Below are 8,646 nucleotides of genomic sequence, written 5' to 3'. Positions count from 1 at the left end.
GTGGGTTAGGTGAGTAAGTGGGTTAGGTGAGAGTGGGTTAGGTGAGAGTGGGTTGGGTGAGAGTGGGTTGGGTGAGAGTGGGTTGGGTGAGTGGGTTAGGTGAGAGTGGGTTAGGTGAGTGAGTGGGTTAGGTGAGATTGGGTTAGGTGCCCACCCACCCACACTCACCCACCCACACTCACCTGCCCACCCACACTCACCTGCCCACCCACCCTCACCTGCCCACCCACCCACACTCACCCACCCACCCACACCTGCCCACCCACACTCACCTGCCCACCCACACTCACCTGCCCACCCACCCACACTCACTCACCCACCCACACTCACCTGCCCACCCACACTCACCTTCCCACCCACCCACACTCACTCACATGCCCACCCACCCACACTTACCTGCCCACCCACACTCACATGCCCACCCACCCACACTCACCTGCCCACCCACACTCACTCACCCACCCACACTCACTCACCTGCACACCCATCCACACTCACCTGCCCACCCACCCACACTCACTCACCTGCCCACCCACCCAAACTAAACACAATACACAACTACACTATATACATTACATTATACACTACAATACACTACACTATACACTACACTGTGTATGTTGAACTTCTTTTGCACCGTACATAGCCAACCACATTAATCGGAGGTGCGGGAGGGGGGGGACAGCAACACTAAACACAATATGAAGTTTTTTAAAGAATTTTATTTTTCAATCTCAGAGATGAGACCCAGGGGGTCAAACCCGACACAGAGAGAGAGTTTGATGTATTAACAAATGCTGCTGGATACTATCGGTCCGGAAACTCGACAGGCCTGTGGACTACCGTACACGCATTTGCTTCGTGTGTGTGTGTGCGCGTGGTGTGTGTGGAGACATCACCCAATTCTGCACGGACTGATTTCCCTGTTACAAAAAGTATCCAGCGGGAGGGGATGCCAAACGCTGTTAGCGCCGCCTGCTGTTACCTCTAGAATAAAACATCATCAGCCATCAAAAAACACGCACGTAACAGCAATGGTACAAAATCCGTCAAATCAATTAACTTATTAAAATCAGAACTAAGTGCCTCTTTGTTTTACCTGGCATACGCTGGAAAATATGCGTTTACATTATTGTCCAACTGGTTCGTGACTTTGTGGCTACTCCACCACCACCACGCCTCCAGTGAGGATTCTCCAAAATCCGGCGAAATGTTGGGATTGCGGGTTGGGTTATGGAGACCGAACTGGTTTTATTTATTTATGTAAACGTATTTTCTCTGAGATTATTTTTTTGTTGCACGTATATATATTTTACCTCGTTATTTATGTATTCATGTTTTTTTTACATTTGCTAAATAGTAGGGGGGATTGTTTTTTTTATTATCTGTGAACGGGACTGGATGATCGTGCAGCGTTATGGGATCCAATTGCACGAACGACGATTCTATAAAATGAAAGCATTATTAATGCCACCCCGATGATTTAACTCGGGGAGTCTCTCCCCTCTGCTATGGCGCTCCCTGCTGTCACCCATCCTCGAATCTCACCCAGATCGGGAGGAACGCCGCCGCTGGTTTGACGGAGTGGAACGACGTCCGTAATAATAATAGCCACCACCTCGCTCCAGACCAGGGTCGTGACTTATGGGGCCGTTCATAAATGACGTCACGCGGCGTCACAAAAAGTCAGACCCCCCTCAAAAATGACGTCACAAAGCTCTGCCCCCCCCCCAAAAAATAAAACATGCTTCAAATCGCTTTAAACTATTGTCATTGTAGTGCGTATTTAATGTGGCGCTGCACTCTGATGTTGTAGGAGTGTTATTATAACAATTAGTGTTATAACAATTCTATATATATTTAAAGTTGCGCATTTTGATGTGACGTCACATTTCTCAAACCCCCGCCCCCCCCCCCCTCGTCACACAACCGTCACAAATGTCTGACCCCCCCCCCCAGGTGCGTGACGTCATTTATGGACGACCCCAAAGGAGGGCGGTGGGGGGGGGGGAGCTGTGAACCCACATTCGGATCTTGCACACACAGAGGCCCACCAACTCCCCCGCTCGCTCCAGACCCAACAAGCGTCGGCGGTGGAGCAGTCGTGTCAAGTGAAGTGTGCCGCACGAGCAGCAAGGGCACGACTCCACGACTCCAGCAAGTGGCTCCGAAGCTTGCCACAACGTCATAGACCGTGGTGATTTACAGCCAACGTCAGTTGAGCGTGGACAATTAGACCCAAGATTGATTAAAAAACATTTTTTTAAAATTTTTCATGATAGAATATAGTATTGTCATCAGTATGACGTTTACCAAGTTTGCAGTCGAAACGACATTGGGAAGTGAGTTAAAATTGTGTTAGAAGATTTGAGGAGACAACAGACTTGAGGATGCAACAGAGTAAGTTAAATAAAAGCGTGTAATAATAATAGTAAAAGGTGTGTAATAATAGTAAAAGGTGTGTAATAATAATAGTAAAAGGCGTGTAATAATAATAGTAAAAGGTGTGTAATAATAATAGTAAAAGGCGTGTAATAATAATAGTAAAAGGCGTGTAATAATAATAGTAAAAGGCGTGTAATAATAATAGTAAAAGGCGTGTAAATAATAGTAAAAGGCGTGTAATAATAATAGTAAAAGGCGTGTAATAATAATAGTAAAAGGTGTGTAATAATAATAGTAAAAGGCGTGTAATAATAGTAAAAGGCGTGTAATAATAATAGTAAAAGGCGTGTAATAATAATAGTAAAAGGCGTGTAATAATAATAGTAAAAGGCGTGTAAATAATAGTAAAAGGCGTGTAATAATAATAGTAAAAGGCGTGTAATAATAGTAAAAGGCGTGTAATAATAATCGTAAAAGGCGTGTAATAATAATAGTAAAAGGCGTGTAATAATAATAGTAAAAGGCGTGTAATAATAGTAAAAAGCATGTAATAATAGTAAAAGGCGTGTAGTAATAATAGTAAAAGGCGTGTAATAATAATAGTAAAAGGCGTGTAATAATAATAGTAAAAAGCGTGTAATAATAATAGTAAAAGGCGTGTAATAATAATAGTAAAAGGCGTGTAATAATAATAGTAAAAGGCGTGTAATAATAATAGTAAAAGGCGTGTAATAGTAAAAAGCGTGTAATAATAGTAAAAAGCGTGTAATAATAATAGTATAAGGCGTGTAATAATAATAGTAAAAGGCGTGTAATAATAATAGTAAAAAGCGTGTAATAATAATAGTAAAAGGCGTGTAATAATAGTAAAAGGCGTGTAATAATAATAGTAAAAGGCGTGTAATAATAATAATAGTAAAAGGCGTGTAATAACAATAGTAAAAGGCGTGTAGTAATAATAGTAAAAGGTGTGTAATAATAATAGTAAAAGGCGTGTAATAATAATAGTAAAAAGCGTGTAATAATAATAGTAAAAAGCGTGTAATAATAATAGTAAAAGGCGTGTAATAATAATAGTAAAAGGCGTGTAATAATAGTAAAAGGCGTGTAATAATAATAGTAAAAGGCGTGTAATAATAATAGTAAAAGGCATGTAATAATAATAGTAGAAGGCGTGTAATAATAATAGTAAAAGGCGTGTAATAATAATAGTAAAAGGCGTGTAATAATAATAGTAAAAGGCGTGTAATAATAATAGTAAAAGGCGTGTAATAATAATAGTAAAAGACTTGTAATAATAATAGTAAAAGGCGTGTAATAATAATAGTAAAAGGCGTGTAATAATAATAGTAAAAAGCGTGTAATAATAATAGTAAAAGGCGTGTAATAATAATAGTAAAAGGCGTGTAATAATAATAGTAAAAGGCGTGTAATAATAATAGTAAAAGGCATGTAATAATAATAGTAAAAGGCGTGTAATAATAATAGTAAAAGGCGTGTAATAATAATAGTAAAAGGCGTGTAGTAATAATAGTAAAAGGCGTGTAATAATAATAGTAAAAGGCGTGTAATAATAATAGTAAAAGGCGTGTAGTAATAATAGTAAAAGGCGTGTAATAATAATAGTAAAAGGCGTGTAATAATAATAGTAAAAGGCGTGTAATAATAATAGTAAAAGGCGTGTAATAATAATAGTAAAAGGCGTGTAATAATAATAGTAAAAGGCGTGTAATAATAATAGTAAAAGGCGTGTAATAATAATAGTAAAAGGTGTGTAATAATAATAGTAGAAGGCATGTAATAATAATAGTAAAAGGCGTGTAATAATAGTAAAAGGCGTGTAATAATAATAGTAAAAGGCGTGTAATAATAATAGTAAAAGGCGTGTAATAATAATAGTAAAAGGCGTGTAATAATAGTAAACGGCGTGTAATAATAATAGTAAAAGGTGTGTAATAATAATAGTAAAAGGCGTGTAATAATAATAGTAAAAGGCGTGTAATAATAATAGTAAAGGCGTGTAATAATAATAGTAAAAGGCGCGTAATAATAATAGTAAAAGGTGTGTAATAATAATAGTAAAAGGCGTGTAATAATAATAGTAAAAGGCATGTAATAATAGTAGAAGGCGTGTAATAATAATAGTAAAAGGCGTGTAATAATAATAGTGAAAGGCGTGTAATAATAGTAAAAGGTGTGTAATAATAATAGTAAAAGGCGTGTAATAATAATAGTAAAAGGCATGTAATAATAGTAGAAGGCGTGTAATAATAATAGTAAAAGGCGTGTAATAATAATAGTAAAAGGCGTGTAATAATAATAGTAAAAGGCGTGTAATAATAATAGTAAAATGCGTGTAATAATAATAGTAAAAGGCGTGTAATAATAATAGTAGTAAAAGGCGTGTAATAATAATAGTAAAAGGTGTGTAATAATAATAGTAGTAAAAGGCGTGTAATAATAGTAAAAGGCGTGTAATAATAATAGTAAAAGACGTGTAATAATAATAGTAAAAGACGTGTAATAATAATAGTAAAAGGCGTGTAATAATAATAGTAAAAGGCATGTAATAATAATAGTAAAAGGCGTGTAATAATAATAGTAAAAGGCGTGTAATAATAATAGTAAAAGGCGTGTAGTAATAATAGTAAAAGGCGTGTAATAATAATAGTAAAAGGCGTGTAATAATAATAGTAAAAGGCGTGTAGTAATAATAGTAAAAGGCGTGTAATAATAATAGTAAAAGGCGTGTAATAATAATAGTAAAAGGCGTGTAATAATAATAGTAAAAGGCGTGTAATAATAATAGTAAAAGGCGTGTAATAATAATAATAGTAAAAGGCGTGTAATAATAATAGTAAAAGGCGTGTAATAATAATAGTAAAAGGCGTGTAATAATAATAGTAAAAGGTGTGTAATAATAATAATAGTAGAAGGCATGTAATAATAATAGTAAAAGGCGTGTAATAATAGTAAAAGGCGTGTAATAATAATAGTAAAAGGCGTGTAATAATAATAGTAAAAGGCGTGTAATAATAATAGTAAAAGGCGTGTAATAATAGTAAACGGCGTGTAATAATAATAGTAAAAGGTGTGTAATAATAATAGTAAAAGGCGTGTAATAATAATAGTAAAAGGCGTGTAATAATAATAGTAAAGGCGTGTAATAATAATAGTAAAAGGCGCGTAATAATAGTAAAAGGTGTGTAATAATAATAGTAAAAGGCGTGTAATAATAATAGTAAAAGGCATGTAATAATAGTAGAAGGCGTGTAATAATAATAGTAAAAGGCGTGTAATAATAATAGTGAAAGGCGTGTAATAATAGTAAAAGGTGTGTAATAATAATAGTAAAAGGCGTGTAATAATAATAGTAAAAGGCATGTAATAATAGTAGAAGGCGTGTAATAATAATAGTAAAAGGCGTGTAATAATAATAGTAAAAGGCGTGTAATAATAATAGTAAAAGGCGTGTAATAATAATAGTAAAATGCGTGTAATAATAATAGTAAAAGGCGTGTAATAATAATAGTAGTAAAAGGCGTGTAATAATAATAGTAAAAGGTGTGTAATAATAATAGTAGTAAAAGGCGTGTAATAATAGTAAAAGGCGTGTAATAATAATAGTAAAAGACGTGTAATAATAATAGTAAAAGACGTGTAATAATAATAGTAAAAGGCGTGTAATAATAATAGTAAAAGGCGTGTAATAATAATAGTAGTAAAAGGCGTGTAATAATAATAGTAAAAGGTGTGTAATAATAATAGTAGTAAAAGGCGTGTAATAATAGTAAAAGGCGTGTAATAATAATAGTAAAAGACGTGTAATAATAATAGTAAAAGACGTGTAATAATAATAGTAAAAGGCGTGTAATAATAATAGTAAAAGGCGTGTAATAATAATAGTAAAAGGCGTGTAATAATAATAGTAAAAGGCGTGTAATAATAATAGTAGTAAAAGGCGTGTAATAATAATAGTAAAAGGGGTGTAATAATAGTAAAAGGCGTGTAATAATAGTAAAAGGCGTGTAATAATAATAGTAAAAGACGTGTAATAATAATAGTAAAAGACGTGTAATAATAATAGTAAAAGGCGTGTAATAATAATAGTAAAAGGCGTGTAATAATAATAGTAGTAAAAGGCGTGTAATAATAATAGTAAAAGGTGTGTAATAATAATAGTAAAAGGTGTGTAATAATAATAGTAGTAAAAGGCGTGTAATAATAATAGTAAAAGACGTGTAATAATAATAGTAAAAGACGTGTAATAATAATAGTAAAAGGCGTGTAATAATAATAGTAAAAGGCGTGTAATAATAATAGTAAAAGGCGTGTAATAATAATAGTAAAAGACGTGTAATAATAATAGTAAAAGACGTGTAATAATAATAGTAAAAGACGTGTAATAATAATAGTAAAAGGCGTGTAATAATAATAGTAAAAGGCGTGTAATAATAATAGTAAAAGACGTGTAATAATAATAGTAAAAGGCGTGTAATAATAATAGTAAAAGGCGTGTAATAATAATAGTAAAAGGCGTGTAATAATAATAGTAAAAGACGTGTAATAATAATAGTAAAAGGCGTGTAATAATAATAGTAAAAGGCGTGTAATAATAATAGTAAAAGGCGTGTAATAATAATAGTAAAAGGCGTGTAATAATAATAGTAAAAGGCGTGTAATAATAATAGTAAAAGACGTGTAATAATAATAGTAAAAGGCGTGTAATAATAATAGTAAAAGGCGTGTAATAATAATAGTAAAAGGCGTGTAATAATAATAGTAAAAGACGTGTAATAATAATAGTAAAAGGCGTGTAATAATAATAACAACCTAAAACACGGTAGGACCAACACCTCGGCCGTGGTAGATCACTGCGAGTAGGCTCACATGACAGAGGTTCTTTGCAAGCCATCTGGCTACCATGAGAGATTCGTTCATGAGGCTATCCACATATACAAACACAGAGACAATTTCAACCGAGAAGATGGATTCTGGCTTAGAAATCATTGGAAGGATTTGATAAACCATTTCGGGTCTTAATTGATTGTTCACGCTTACGGTGGCTTTCAGACCGCATCCATTATTTTCGTCTCCCCCTCCTCTTTTTCGAACATAGATGGACTCGTCCATCTGAACAAACTGTCAAATCTCTCTCCGTGGTGCTAACGTTAAAAAATAACCCGCCACTTTTTTCAAATTTTCTTGCTGTGGTTTTCACACCTGATGATGATTGCTTGTGTTGCAGTCGAAACGTCGTGAGAATTGTATTGTTTAATATTATTATTATTTTATTGTTTCCCTTCTACGTGACTTTACCGAAAGAACCAAGAATATAAAATAAAAAATTAGTTTAGTTTTCCCTCCGCATTGAGAATCAACGTGCGTTCAGATGAATTGCCTGTTGCTATAACTCCCCACACTATGGTGATGACAATCCACACTTCGTTGAGCGATCATCTTTGAGAGTCAGGTTATTTCTTAAATGAACGGCATGGCTCAGTGGGGCCTTACCTGGGGAAATAAACTGTTTAAAATCGTTTTTAATTTTAGTTTGGTAAAGTTAAAAAAATGTTGCACTTTGAGGATGAAAGACTAAACTAAGCTTTGTAAAATAATGGGGAAAACTTATTAAAATATTTGCATTCTTTGAGCTGTAGTCAAACGAGCGACATCAGGATCCCCGCATCTCCTGGGAAAAAAAGTGTTCGTTCTCGTTCGTTCGTTTCTCAGTCCGCTCGCCATGGTCAGGGTCGTGGCGGGCACGTGTTCAGTGCTGGAGGTTCACAACCTCCCTTTCCCATGGCGACAGACCACAGCTCTTCCCTGGGCCATAGTTTAGTTTTCGTTCGGTAATATAAAAATAGCAATGATTTATTTTTTTTTACTTGGAGGAAGAAAGAATACAAATACATTGTCTTTTAGAAAATTTTAAAAGATAAATAATTGTTATAAAAAACTACGCATCCTTCGAGCCGGAGTCGAACCAGCGACCTAAGGATCTCAGCACTTCCTCTACAGTCCTCCGCTCTACCAACTGAGCTATCGAAGGCGCCACGAGTGTTGCCGCCCTGCACGCCTACTTAAAGCTAACCATACTCGATGTCACCACTTACAGGCCTTGCCGTCGTCGATTTACATTTTTAATGTGTGTTAATTGCGATCGTTACCGAACAGAGTCTTTGTTCGCTGGCGTTGTTGAACAGCCACCCGTACAACCCCATCGGCCTTTAATCTCCCCAAAGAGCCGTGCTGATGGGC

The 8,646-nt window shown here is 35.0% G+C and overlaps 1 non-coding gene across 1 annotated transcript; it reads right to left on the bottom strand.

Moving 5' to 3' along the window:
- Positions 1-8,351: 8,351 nt before the first annotated feature.
- TRNAY-GUA (transfer RNA tyrosine (anticodon GUA)) lies at positions 8,352-8,437 on the bottom strand. The gene is given in 2 exon segments: positions 8,352-8,387; positions 8,401-8,437. It is a non-coding gene; the product is annotated as a tRNA-Tyr (tRNA).
- Positions 8,438-8,646: the final 209 nt, after the last annotated feature.

Source organism: Petromyzon marinus, chromosome 57 (genome assembly GCF_048934315.1).
Source record: "Petromyzon marinus isolate PM22_M1 ecotype Great Lakes invasive population chromosome 57, UKy_Petmar_22M1.pri1.0, whole genome shotgun sequence".
In the NCBI taxonomy this organism is placed as follows: Eukaryota; Metazoa; Chordata; class Hyperoartia; order Petromyzontiformes; family Petromyzontidae; genus Petromyzon; species Petromyzon marinus.
This window is presented reverse-complemented; position numbering and strand designations above follow the sequence as displayed.